At 37.0% G+C, this 14306-nt stretch overlaps 1 long non-coding RNA gene across 2 annotated transcripts in view; it reads left to right on the plus strand.

Annotated features, from left to right (window-relative positions):
* The window catches only part of LOC105734663 (uncharacterized), a 407309-nt gene that overhangs the window by 105680 nt on the left and 287323 nt on the right, over positions 1-14306 (plus strand). The window contains exon 3 of one of the 2 annotated variants that reach the window (XR_001111584.2): positions 11040-11108. The exons of the other annotated variant lie outside the window; for it this stretch is intronic. This is a non-coding gene — a long non-coding RNA (uncharacterized LOC105734663). The remainder of the gene's footprint in view (positions 1-11039; positions 11109-14306) is intronic. 2 annotated transcript variants of the gene reach the window in all.

Raw genomic sequence — 14306 nt, forward strand, 5'->3', positions numbered from 1 at the left:
ATTTCTCCTGGGGTAAACAAGGAGTTGATCATAGCCCTGCCTTACACAGTGAATTCTATATATTAATACTTTAATGTACAATCAAGCAAGTATTTCTGAGTCCTACCACATATCTGACAATTGTTAGAAAACAACAAGGCAACTAGAATATGCTGCCAATGATATCTCTGATTAACTGGAAAACTCTCTGAACTCAAAAGTGTCTGAGCATCATTATATCTCAATGATGTCCATCTAAGTGGTATAAGCATGTCTATTGAAATGTATCCCTAATAATATGTGAAATGGATGATCTGATCTTTTGTTCTTTGTGATCGGTTAAATGGTTAGATGTACATCAAGTATAAAGAAAATTAGGAAAATTAAGAATGTATACAAGCCTCATCATGGGATACTGTACACAGTTGAGAGTTTCTCTTTCTATTTTCTTCTGAACTTGGCTTTAAAATGTATAAACTTTTATTTTTGAGTTAAAATTCTAATATACATTCACAATGGAAAATGTGGAAAATACAGGAATAGCATAAAGGAGCAAATGAAATCACCTATAACCTTACTATCCTCTTGCCATTTTTTCTATACATGTATGTAATTGAAACAAAAGGCATTTCATTATATTAACATATACATACAGATTGGTATCATATTTTCTTTAATATATTAGGTGCCTTTTCTCTTATAATATATATTCTTAGATACCATTTTAATGGCCTTGTAGTTTGCCATGACATTGATTTGCCATATTCTATTTTCTTAGGCTCTGCTGTGCAAATGCATATTTTAAAAGACAACATAGAGTTGTTATTTAATTGTTCTATTTGGCATTACAAATGATTGATAGGATTGCAGAGGATCAAACAGGGGTAATACATGTGGAACACTTTGAAAAGGTACAAAAGCAACCTTGAAAATGTTCTTATAAGTGAACCAGGAAAATAAATATATCAACGGTAAGAAAGGCAAAGTGGAATAAAGCTCTGAATTAAGTGAAGTTTTAGAAAGGAATAGTCCTCTACAGCATCCTGGAAGTAGGATAAGAACAAAGTGAATTTTTGGAGACAGTTCTGGCTTTATACATTTTGTCTTGTTGACCTTCCATTAACTTTCAAAATGTCCAAATTTCTTAACATGTCAAACTATTTCTCAAATTCTGTTTTTGTATCTGGAAGCATCACAAACGCCAATGAATCTTAACACTGAGATTAGAAAATATGGTTTCCATATAGGTATGAAGCAGCAAAAGCTAATTGTGCTTCTGCCTTTCTTAGCAGGTTGAAATCTCTGTTTAAAGTTGAAAAGTAACTATTACCTATATGTTCTTTTAAATTTTCTACAATGAATATATATTATTTGTGTAATTTTAAAAAGTTATATATTGTGGCAAACTGCATTTTCCAGTAATGGCCATAACAATATTTCCCATTTGTACATTATCTTTTTACAATGCACCTTGACACACCCTTATCAAGAAATGGAGTCTGTGTCTCCTTCCTTTGAAGCTAGGTGGACTTCTATGACTGTATGGATCAACAAAATACAACAGAAATGATGCCGTGTTACTTCTAAGGCTAGATCATAAAAGGTGATAGAGCTTTCATCTGGTTTTCTCTCTCTCTGGGATGCTTGCTTTTGGAACCTAACTGCCATGCAGTGAAGGATCTTAGGTTACATGGAGAGGCCACATATACAAGTTATAGTTAACCACAGTTCCAGCTGAGGTTCCAGGCAACTATGTCAATCAGCAGACACGTGAGTGAGGGAACCTTTGAGATGAATCCAGCCCCCAGAAACCACCTGCATGCAGGTGAATGAGAAACTCTGAGCAAGACTGCCTATCTGAGCCCAGACAACCCCAGACATGTGAGAGAGAGGAATGAGCAATAATAATACTAATAATATTACATGATTGTTGCTGATTTACACCACTAAGTGTGGAGTGGTTTGTTTTGCAGCAATAGACAACCTGAACTTATGTAAGTGAATTAAAATGAAGGCCTTGAAATATAGTCAATCTGCCTGCATTGGTAAAATGCTCATATTAACCCAGTCCTACTTAATAGACGTAGGCAACACTCAAACCCCTACTTAATGGAGAACTGAAGTAACTATAAACTGAGAAGGCAAAGGGAGCTTTTAGAAAAACACCCTGTATCACAACTGCAAGAGAGGCCTACATTGCTAGGCATGGCTGGAAAATGCTAGCAGCTGTTGGACAGGGCTGGCAAAATTTTAAGGGTGTAAAAGAGCCCAGTTTAAACAATGGCTTGAAGACAACAGTGTCTCTGGGAGGAAGTGTAAAGAACCAAGTGTCTCTGCAAACAGGTCACAGTTGCAAATTAAAGAGCCATTTTCACATTTGGATTTTTTCATATATTGGTCATTTTTTCCAACACACATGCAAATGAGTCCGAGGAGAGATAGTTGTCATTGCTTAAATCAATACTTTGATGTTAACGTTCATCACACATATTTCATTAGTAAAGTGGGGCTCTGCATAACCTTAGCCACATTTTTGGTTTCCCCTTTTTAGCTGAATAAACAACAGCACACCTTAAAACAAGTCAGAAGTTTTCTTGAGGGATCATACAAACATAAGAAAGATTCTGGGACCTGGGTCAAAAAGCATCTGTTACAGAAATACCAGTCTTCAGTGACATTAAGTTATAAGAAGGAACCTCATGGTCTGAGAAATCAAGTGCAGCAACTGAGAGCTAGGAAAGTAGATTTCTCTAGAGTGAATAAGACTGGATCATATACCGTGCAAAGAGAAAACAAACAGGGGCTATTTGGAAGCTACTTGAACACTTGTCTATCTCTTCATCCTTCTTTAATTTTGGTACTGAGTCTTTTGTAAGCCTAGGGATTAATTCTTAAAGGGCAAGCCTTGGTCCCCTGGCTGTTAGAGCTAGGCTAGGATTTCTTTCAGTTCATCTAGTGGTAGGTTTCAGAAATTTTAAAGTGTTTGAAGAAGAATGAGGAATCAGGTCAATTCCTCTGTGCACACTTTTCTATCTCATGCATTGTCAGTATGAGGAACTCTCTCAGGAAATTCACTATGTGCTTATCCTACTTATAGAACATTGTAGAGGACTATTGCTTCCTAAAACTTCACTTAATTCAGAGCTTTATGCTACTTTGTTTTTCTTCTTTTCATAAAGTTGTTGTTTTTAAAAAAATTATGGTTACATAATGGTTGTACATATTTATAGGGTTCATGTGATATAATTGGGGTATCCATTGCCTCAAGCATTTATCATTTCTTTGTTTTAGAAACATTCCAATTTCACTCTTTTATTTATTTTGAAATATAAAATATTGTTATCTATAGTCACCCTATTGTGCTATTGAACACTAGATCTTGTTCCTTCTATCTAACTGTATTTTTGTACCCATTAACCATATTCTCTTTGTTTCCCACTCCCCACTACCTTTCCAGCCTCTGGTAACCATCATTCTACTTGTTATATCCATGAGCTTATTTTTTTTTAGCTCTTGCATATTAGTGAAAATTTGATATTTATCTTTCTATGCCTGGCTTATTTCATTTAACATAATGTCTTCCAGTTCCATCCATGTTGTTACAAATGACAGCATTTAATTCTTTTTCATGGCTGAATAATAGACAACCAAAGGAAAAGTGGACAAACTGTATTACATCAAGCTAAAAAGCTTCTGTACAGAAAAGGAAACAGTCAACAAAGTGAAGAGACAATCCACAAAATGGGAGAAAATATTTGAGAACTATCTATCTGACAAAGGATTAAAAACCAGAATATATAAGGAGCTCAAACAACTCAATAGGAAAAAAGTAAATGATCTAATTTTTAAATGGGCAAAATATCTGAATAGACATTTTTTTTTTGAGACAGAGTCTCATTCTGTCACCAGGTTGGAGTGCAGTGGCACATTCTTGGCTCACTGCAGCCTCCACCTCCTGGGTTCAAGTGATTCTCCTGCCTCAGCCTCCTGAGTAGATGGGACTATAGGCATGCACCACCACACCCAGATAATTTTTGTAGTTTTAGTAGAGATAGGGTTTCACCATGTTGGCCAGGATGGTCTCGATCTCTTGACCTCGTGATCTGCCCACCTCAGCCTCCCAAAGTGCTGGGATTACAGTTGTGAACCACCCCGCCCGGCCTGAATAGACATTTTTAAAAGAAGATACACAAATGGCCAACAGGTATATGCAAAAATGTTTGACATCACTAATCGTCAGAGAAATGCAAATAATAACTACAATGAGATTTCATCTCATTCCAGTTAAAATTACTTTAATTCAAAAGACAGGCACTATTGAATGCTGGCGAGGATGTGGAGAAAGGGGAACCCTGGTATGCTATTGGTGGGAATATAAATTAGTACAGCCGCTGTGGAGAATAGTATGATGGTCCCTCAAAAAGCTAAAAATAGAACTACCAAATGATCCAGCAATCTCACTGCTGGGTATACATCCAAACAATAAAATAGGAAATAAGTATGTGGAAGAGATAAATGCACTCCTATATTTATTGCAGCATTAGTCACGTAGCCAAGATATGAAATCAAGGTATGGAATCTTACCTTTGATTTTTGCTTTACCAAATCACTTATGAGAGCACTTTCAAGTTGCTTTTAGGTCTTTTCAAAGTGTTCCACATATATTACCCCTGCAGTCAATATTATGAGCCATCTTTTTAATTGTTGGAAAGCAAATGAGAGGTAGACTTTTACAAGGCGTGGCAACACAGCAGATGATGAAATACGAAGTGTATGTATACACATGGTGGTGATAAGCTGAACATAGTGAACAGTCAGGTTGGCTGCCTGGGTAATTCAGAGGTGCAGTTTGGAATCCCTGGAAAACAGACTCTGAGAGAGAGATTCATATGTAGGAGGTTTGTTGGGGAGTTATCTGCAGATCAATACCTGGAGAGTAGGGGAAGGAAATAAGACTAGGCAGAGGGAGAAGTTGAGTGTTAACATAGTTCCCAAAGAAGCTTCAACCAACCCAACAGGAAGTCCTGAAACTGGGAAAACTCTTCAAGGTTGCTCTACTTTATAGCAAAGGGGCTATGTCTTTGTATTTCTCCATTATGCTCACTGGATGCAGGTTGCCTCTGGGAAAGAGACATAATCTTAAAGCAGCTCTTTCCAACTAAGAGCAATATTGGGGAAGGGTTTACAACTGAGGATTCTCTGTTGGCTGCGTACTCAGCAGCAGAGGGAATGAGTCCTTTGGTCATGAAGAGGGCTCTGGTTGCCACAACATAGTATTTACTACACTCCGAATGGATGCAAGGACACATCTTCAAGCTTGTGTCAGATCTGGTTGTGGGATTTGACCTAAGGAGAACAAGTGCTCAGAAGGAAGAGGAAAAAAATAAGGGAAGCAGTTGCTGCCCCTTACCAATTCTCTTAAAGTAGAAATTTAAATGCTTGCCAAGATATACATAAAAGTTAAAGAAAATGTTAAGGGAAACAGTTTGAAGTATCTCATCAGTGTTCAGACCATGAGATGAGTAGATATTCAAAGGGTAGTACCTTATATATGAATGGTCTGTAAAGGTGATCCATAGGAATAGAGATGTAAGTGGAGAGCAAAGAATGATATCATGAAAGCCAAAATAAGAGATAGTTTTAAGAAGGAAAAAGTGATAAGAAGTATCAAATTTCAAGTAAGAATGGATAAAAAAATAATCAACTGGCTCAGAAAGTAGGCAGGCAATGGTCACTTTGGACAGAATAATTTGAGATAAATGATTGGGGCAGAAGTCAGATTGCAATAAAGAGTGAATGTAAAATTGAGAAGGGGTACCATGATAGCAAACCACTTTTTTTTCCCCATAACTCATGGAAGAAGAAAATATGAGCTCATCAATACATTGAGATTTTGGACTGAAGAAAATTTTCTTTTGAAAATGGGATTAAATTTTTGATCATGGGTATAGGCATAGAGAAAGGAGCTAGGGGAAAAGGAAAAGTTTAAGGTAAGGGCAGTTAAAGATAATTTGTGAGTTCAGATCCTGAAGCTGATGAGAGGATGGAGTCCATGGCATATGTGTAAGAGTTAGGTTCAGATGGTGAAAAAATCCCCTTTTTTAGAGGCAAAAAGAAAAAGAATTAAATGCCATGATTTTAATGTCTTCATGAATAATACCATAATGACTTCTTATTTATTAAGGTCTCTACCTGGGAATAGGATTAAAGTTAGACTGACACACAGCAAGGATGGGCTTTAGCTAATGAGAAACCAACATGATTACGTCTTTGTTTCTTTAGCTCCTTTAAGGATGATGTATTTAAGATTCTAACACTGAATTAAGATGTGTCTACTTGTTATCATTCATGTGCTTGAGTGGGATATTATTTATTAATGAAATTATACAATTTTAAAGAAAGAAGGAACCATTTTAGACAATGCCTCAGATTGGCTACTATGACCATAAATGTAAGGTGTACTGAAGAAAATGGCTGTAGGTGGTTCCAGATATAGAAATGACCTTGTTCTGTACCATGTAATCCTATACCCCTGGCATCAGCCGATTGAACTAAGGGGAACATTAACTCCAAAGCAGCCACGCTACAGGATGCCTAGTGGTCTAGTAGGTGGCCTGTGAGAGCACTGTCTATCAGGAACGATAGTGATGGATTGAACCAATTTAATCCTTTCAAGTATATAAAAAACAAAAGGAAGGAGCAAGAAAATTGTACGTAAAGTAGAAGCTGAAAGATATACAAGAAGAAGATTGATAATAGAGACCCTTAGGCAACTTGCACTATGAGGAGTTCATAGATGAGCAGAATCTAGAAATAAGGTTGGTGAGGCCAGTGGAATCTCAATTAGTTGGCCCAAGTTCACACACTTAGTGACTAGCAAAATCTAAACTAGAGCACTATTCAGATTTTTTGTTTGTTTCTGCAACAAATACCTTCAACTATTCCACAGTGCCTTCCAAACCTGGCTGTGAATCAGAATCAACTAAAAAGCTTTTGAAAAATATACTGCTGATCCCCAGGCTCACTTCTGGAAATTCTTGCCCAGTAAGTTTAGCTGGAGAGTTTGGGTCTGTACTTTTAACAAGCTACACAGGTGATTCTGATGTGGGAGGTCAACTGATCTGTGTTTGGAAATCACCTTCCCAGGACATAGCTTTGTGTGCCTAAGTGCTGTTAGTTACTAATTTTAAATTCAGGTTCAGGAAGAATTCATTGTTACTATGGTGACAGAACAGGCATTAATAGGAATATTTATATTACTAAGATTGGAAATGAAGGGAATCGCATTACCAGTGTAACAATTACTCTTTCCTGGGTTGGCACCAAACCTAGAAGTCCTCATTTAGAAAGCAGATCCTGCTTTCCTTCCCCTGACTCTTTAGTAAAATGACTAAGCTTAAGTTTCCACTTCAGTTTTGTGATTTTTAACATCTTTGTAAACATATCTGTACATAGAAAAGTATTTTTCATAAGTGCCTTCAAGAGGATGAAGTTAATGTCTGTCTGAAACTTATGGCAAATATATGGGGAAAATCAGAAGATGGCCTGTGCATATAGAACGGATATTTAAGGAATGAACCCTTTTTAATTTTACACACTGTACCCTGTATATTTTATATGTGCACACCTACACAGGACGGTTAGAACTCAATATGTTTCTTATTAATTGATTGACTATGACCTCAGGTCAGTCATAGTAGTTTCATCTTCATCTCCTTTCCATTATCCTTCACTCTTCTTTCTTCCTCTGCAGATAGAGTAGAAATTCATTAAACCATATCTTATAGTTTTGAAGACTCCAACTGGTCTTACATTTTAAGGTATGCCTTTTCAAGGAGGCAGTATCCCCTCCAAAGGGGCAAAAATCAGTTCTTGGCAGAGCCAAAAAACTTAGGTATTTCAATGATTTGTGTAGCCCTCCAAAGGCCACACAGTACATAAACAGATATACAGTGAAAATGTGGTATTAAAATTTCATGTAGTGGGGCAGTTATTTAGAAAAACATGTCAAAAATCCTTAGGGGGCAAGTGATAATCAAAAGAAAGGCTGAGAAACACTTTTAAGGGATCTAAAAAAATCTTGGTTGCCTAGCATCTAGGCTTTGCCTCAGTGCACAGACAGATAGCTGTGAGGAGTTTTGGTGGTAGCTTGGCAGTTAGTCAGTCAGAAGACCTGGCTTTCTGGCTGGCCATTAAAGACTCCCTGGGTAGCACCCTATTAGCAGCCAAATATTCTGTCTGAGGAATACTTGAAGAGTTAACACTCTTCAGAGAAGCCTGAAAGATATAATACAATGAACAGGATTTCAAGGGATGGCTGGGGTTTTTGTAGATGGAAGCCCCTTATTCAGTCTTTCAAGAGGAAATTGGAATCAACTGATACTAATGGAGGCATTGCAATAATAGAAGAGCTAACTGGTGAATGAGTTATTTAAAATGTTATTCAACCAGAGATGCCTCAAGAAATGATGCCTCAAGAGAGAGAACAGAGGCCTAGAAGAAAATGAACCCAAACATTATGACTTAGTTAAATATGTTGGGTCCAAAAGTCATTAGTGCAGAGGAAGTAATGAATGAATCTAGATAGTGTTTGTAATCATTTCTATCAGAAAAAGATTCCAGTAGAAACTTTATTTGATTATTCAGGTAACTACATAATCTAGAGTTGTTTAAGTGAATATTTTGTCAAATTACTGGCTTTTCTTCATATTCAGGACTACAACAGTTTTGTAGATATGAGCAATGCATTAAGTAAAGTTATTACTATGTATACCGTGAAATTTTGAGAAAATTAAAAAAACAAAGATTGCATTACAAATATATTAGTTATGTTTATGTTTCTGAAAGTGTTAAATCAACTCAGAACTGCACATTGATTTCCTATAGCAGATAATTTTACTTCGTGCATCTCCTGTATGTTATTAGAAAATATCTGTGACCTACTGAAACAGTATAACTCTGGAATGCTAAATTTGCAGTTCACAATTTATCAGTGCATCCGTAACTATAGACTACTGCATTTATAACACAGTATACTGTTTATTATATAATTCACTCAAATTATTATATCCATGGTACAATGTATGCTGTATTAATCTTGTCCTCTGCATTGTGACATGAAGTGGTCTTGGCATTATCATTAGAGCAGTGTCCAAAAACATCAAACAATGAGGCAAGGCTTCTAGGCTGAATGTCTTACACATCACCCTTTTACATATCCTTGTATCATTCGGCCTGCTGCTCTGTGCTGGGGAAAGCTGACCTCTACAGACTGCCTTAGCAGACTCCCTTGCCCTCTGGCTTCCAGTTTTTCCAATGGAAGGCACATGCAGAAATAGGAATGTGGGAGGCATAAGAAGAAATAGGAAGGTGAGAATAATAAAAGATTTATCCCTTTCTGCATCACAAACTAATAACAGAAGAAAAAGTTTATCCCCTAGCTCTTTCTCTGCTTTGTTACCTGGGCTTCACTACTTCCCCTTAGCTGAAGGCCCCAGTTCCTATCATGTGTCTCCATATAAATATTCTCCCAGGTTCTGGTAATGGCTCCATTCTCTTGTTTCTTCAGACCTCAGTCTTTCTGATGTTGCTAGACCTGTGGTGCTGCTATATCCCTTGCTACTTTTCCTACACTCTGCCCACACCTTTGTAAATGGTCCAATTCTCAAATTCTTCTCGATTACTCAGAGTGAGTATGCTGTCTTTTTATGAAGGAACCTATAATGACACCACACTGTAGTGGACTATAAGATTATTCACACATTATTGACCTTTTACTGTATTATGCTATGTACAAACTAAATTCTCAGAAAGGGACATTTGACTTTCTAAGCACCAGATATCAGTTAATGAATTAATTATAGATCAGCTATGAAAGCTGAAATATTATGCAAAGGTGGGCACTACTCCAGTGTGGAATATGATTGTATGCCATATAAGACTAATTGAGATGCCCATTAACAGTGAAGAAGGGCTGCTGGTAATGAAAACATTTTACCTTCAATTTAAGGCAAGCATAATAAACAATGGACATTGTAGAAAGTACTAGCAAAACACTGTACCCCAGAGAGCTTTGCTTTTATTAATGAGAAAGGTAACAAATTAATTTCCTATGGAAACTGAATAATTTTTATTACTTCCCTTAAGCCAGAATTAATAATTTAGAAATGGTTCAGAAGAGCTTTAACAATGCCTCAAACTTGGCGTGGACCTATATAGCAATATACATGTCTATCTATAAATGTGCATGTTTTTAAATATAGAAAATATAGGTAAGAATTTGTTTACTGGTGCCAATTCAGGTTTGCTGTTTTATCCTGCAAAGTGTACATGGAACTGTGCCTGCCACTGAAAAACATTAGACAATAAATTTCAGAGCAAAAAAACTTAGAAAATTGTCATCATTTTACATTTGGAAATCCTTAAACTCAACTTTGTTCCTGGAGAACTGAGAGGACACTCGGTTATCTTGTTATGACTTCCTTTCTGTAGGTGACCAGATTAATCTGAAACTAGGTGCTGAATACTTTCTAAGTTTTGACATTATTACTTTTCTTTTTATTGTGCAAAGGAAAATTAAATGTGCATTTCTTTTCCTACAGTTTGGATTGTGATTTGTTGATACTCTCTAAATATCTTATTATAGAGAGCTCTATAAAAAGGTCCTTGGCTTAGGCAAAGGCAGATCTATCAGACAGATATACCTCTTACTTGCACTGGAATTCCTCTAGGGTCATGTATGTCTACATGAGGCAGATGGCTTAATAATTATTTCTGAAGAGTTCATGAAGACCAGCTATTCAAGATCAGTGGTGGGGGTGCTGAAAATTTCAATATTGATGAACATATTCCACATTAGCAATATGGGCAGAAGAAGTGATTGTCCTTACCTGTCCCTCTTCACCCTAGCTGAGTCTAGCTCACTATGGACACTTGATGAATATTAATTGAGGTGGAAATTAATTGGAGCAATGAGCTCCCATTGAGGGAGAGGAAACAAGGACTGCAGGCATGTTATCAATCGACATGTGATGGGTTTTCCTTTTTCCCTTGATACCTAGAAGAACTACAGATTCAAGACCTAGTCATTTTCCCCTACTGGCAGCTCCATCTGGCAGTCATGCAAAGAGGTATGTAATGCAACCTGTGTTTTGTAGTGATACAGAATCTCGCACTGGGTTTCCATGGGGGTCAGTCAGTTGAGAAACCCTCCAACTGGACTCCCACAGCTGGAGTGGCAAAGAGCTTTTGCTAATCTTTTTTTTTGTCTCTATGGGTTTAGCCTTTAGAATTATGGGACCAAGCCACAACTCGGCATGCAAAAGCCATAATAATGATTATTTCATCTTAGGCTGTTTGTAGAACTCTGACTCTCCTGTGGAGTATGAGAGTTAGGGGAAAGACAGGTTACATAACCAGAAGTAAACACAGATTGGCTGGCTGTGCAGTATCTGGGGTTTCCATTGGTACAATAGAAAAATATTTGCTCTGTGAAGAAAAGCAAGAGAGCCTTTCATTTATGTCATTTTGGCTGAGGTCTTTGCTAACACTCAAACTATTATACTCCCAGAGTTTTGTTCACCTAAGAGCAAAAAGCATTATATACACATACACATACACATACACATACACATACACATACACATACACATACACATACACATACACATACTCTGTCTGTCTTTCTATCTCCATCTAAAACTACTTGAGTCTATCTTGTGGTATACAGGTTTCCAAAGTGTTTTTACTTAATATTTAAGCTTTTCTGTCCTATTATTTTATACTTCATATGAAAAGATTTTGGATAATACTTAAGCATGTTTGTAGCCATTTATCAATTAACTTTATTATCCCAGATGAGCCTGACTGAATGTGTTGAAACAGGTAGACTCATCTAACTCATTTCCTGACAATTCCAGTGTGATATTTAATTCCCCCACTCTATCCCCATCCTTGTGCTCCTATCACACACAATAATGAAACAAAGTTTGACACACAAAAGGTACAGAAAATTAAATTATTATTATCTAGGTTTGTGAATAATAAACATATATACTTTATTATTTTCTTAAAAGTAAAGAAAGATGATGGAAATATTTTAATTCATCTGATCACCTATTCATTACATCCTTCAAGCGAAATACCTCTCTGTCTTAGAAGTGACAAGCCACTTTAAGACCACAAGGTAATCATCAAGAACCCTAAAATCTTAGTGATTTACCAAGGCATCCTAAGAACACTCAAATTTGTCATAATAGCTAGCCAGACAGGGAGAATATGGCTACTTGAGAGCCTGAGGGTTGATTTCATGTTGAAGCAATTTACTTTGAGGGAATCAGAACTTAAGTGAGCCTACTCTCAAGCCTCAGAAATTCCAATCAGGTGCAGAGGGATGTTCATAAAGGAGATCTTTGAAAATAAGCAAAGAACCCCACTTCTGCAGTTCCCCGTAATTTGAAATCAAGCACAGCTACACCAGGATAATGCTTCCAATCTGTTTTCTTTTCATTGTGGATGGCTGTGCACTGTGTAATAATTTAGATCTCCATGGAACATACCATTTTGCTTTCATGGGAAATTAATTTGCTTTCTACTTTGGAATATTATTTAGTTGTGTTTTCCCATCTGCACCTTGCCTGTAAGTATAGACCAATGAAGGATTCAATGAAATGTTTTCAAAGATTTAATTCAAGTAAATCCTCTACATATTTGGCACACATCAAAAGCTTATATAAGACCTGGTAGTAAATTAGCATAACGACCAATGTTATATATCTCTAATCCTTAAGGATATACATAGGACAGGTATAGCAGATATCCTTCAACCAAAGGGAGTTTGGGGCATGTAGAGTTAGTGGTGCCTAGCAAATACCTACGGAGATATCTGGTGTATCCATACTCAACCAAACTCCTCACCCCATCTCCCTTCAACCGAACCTATATTCCCTAATCTACCACCATTCATCCAGTTAACAAATATAAATATTGGGAATTATTATAAGATTCTTTATTTCCCTTGTGCCAAGGGATATTGTGTCAAGACTTGTAGTTGTTTACCAAATCCGTTTCTCTTTCTTCCTGTGCCTAGAGCTATACTACATTTTCCAGCCCCTTGCAGTAAGATGTGGCCATGGTAGTAAGTACTAGTGAATGAAATATGGGTGGAAGTGTTATGAGCCATTTCCTGGCCAAGGGTTGTAAAATTATGATATGCCCACTCCATGCTCTCTTTCTCCCTCTGGAGACTATCATGAAGTTCTAATGGATAGTAGAACCAGAAGATGGAAGAAGCTCAGATTCCTGAATCACCAAACAGAAGAGAACATCCAGATGACAAAGAATACCTTCCTTGAGTCACTATGTATACAAGAAATAGACTTTTATATTGTTTGAACAATGTTATATATTTGGGTCTATTTTCACAGCAGCTTAGCTTACCTAACTGATATTCCTAAGTTAGTCAATTCTGTTTTATAGATAGCTCACAGATTTTTTCCTACCACCTTGAGTCCAGCTGCTCCTTTCTTTGTCTAGATTCTCACTCTTCTTAGACTGAAGCCCTACAATAGCTCCTGAATTTGTTTTCTGTTCTGCTTTTGATCTTGCTTTCCTTCAAAGCATTATCTCAAACTGTATCAATAATTACCTTTCCATAGTATTAAATGGCAATACATTCCAGGCTCGAAAACCATTTAGTGATCCCCATCCTCTACATTAAAAATTCTATGCCAATGGCCCAGCAGTAAATATTATTCATGATCTGTTTCCTGCCTTCTTTTTCGGTCCCACCTCTTGGCTCACTGCTACCCTGTAGCCTGTGATCCACCATCACTGATCTGCTTCCAGTTCCAGGAAGATGTTCATGCTGCTTCTTCTCCCCACAATATCCTTTCCTCTGCTTGATTCCTCAGTTCGGAGGGGCAGCTCATGGGATATCTTACTGTTTCTACCTCCAAAAAGGAGGAGCATTGTTATTCTCATGCAGGTTTCCAGCTGTCCCTTAGCAGGTATTTTTGAGCTCCTCCAAACTGAAACTGAATTCACATAAAATGATAAATGAGTAATGAAAGTTGTGTCAAGGATTACAAAGGGAATTTATAGGAGAGGACTTTTAATCCACAACATACTGCAGACACTTAAGTAAGTCTTCATTCAATGGCTTTGATTCTTCCCAAAATCTTTCTTCAGGTATTCCAATAATTAGAGGCCTCATCTCCTTGATCATCCCCCCCAGGCAACTCTCAAACTGGTTTTAATTTAATATATGATGACCCTTTCTCATTTCTGATGAAACTTAAGCAATCTGAGAATTATTTCTACCCCACAGT

Source organism: Aotus nancymaae, unplaced genomic scaffold (genome assembly GCF_030222135.1).
Source record: "Aotus nancymaae isolate 86718 unplaced genomic scaffold, 86718_ANA_hifiasm-v0.15.2.pri h1tg000058l, whole genome shotgun sequence".
Taxonomy (NCBI): Eukaryota; Metazoa; Chordata; class Mammalia; order Primates; family Aotidae; genus Aotus; species Aotus nancymaae.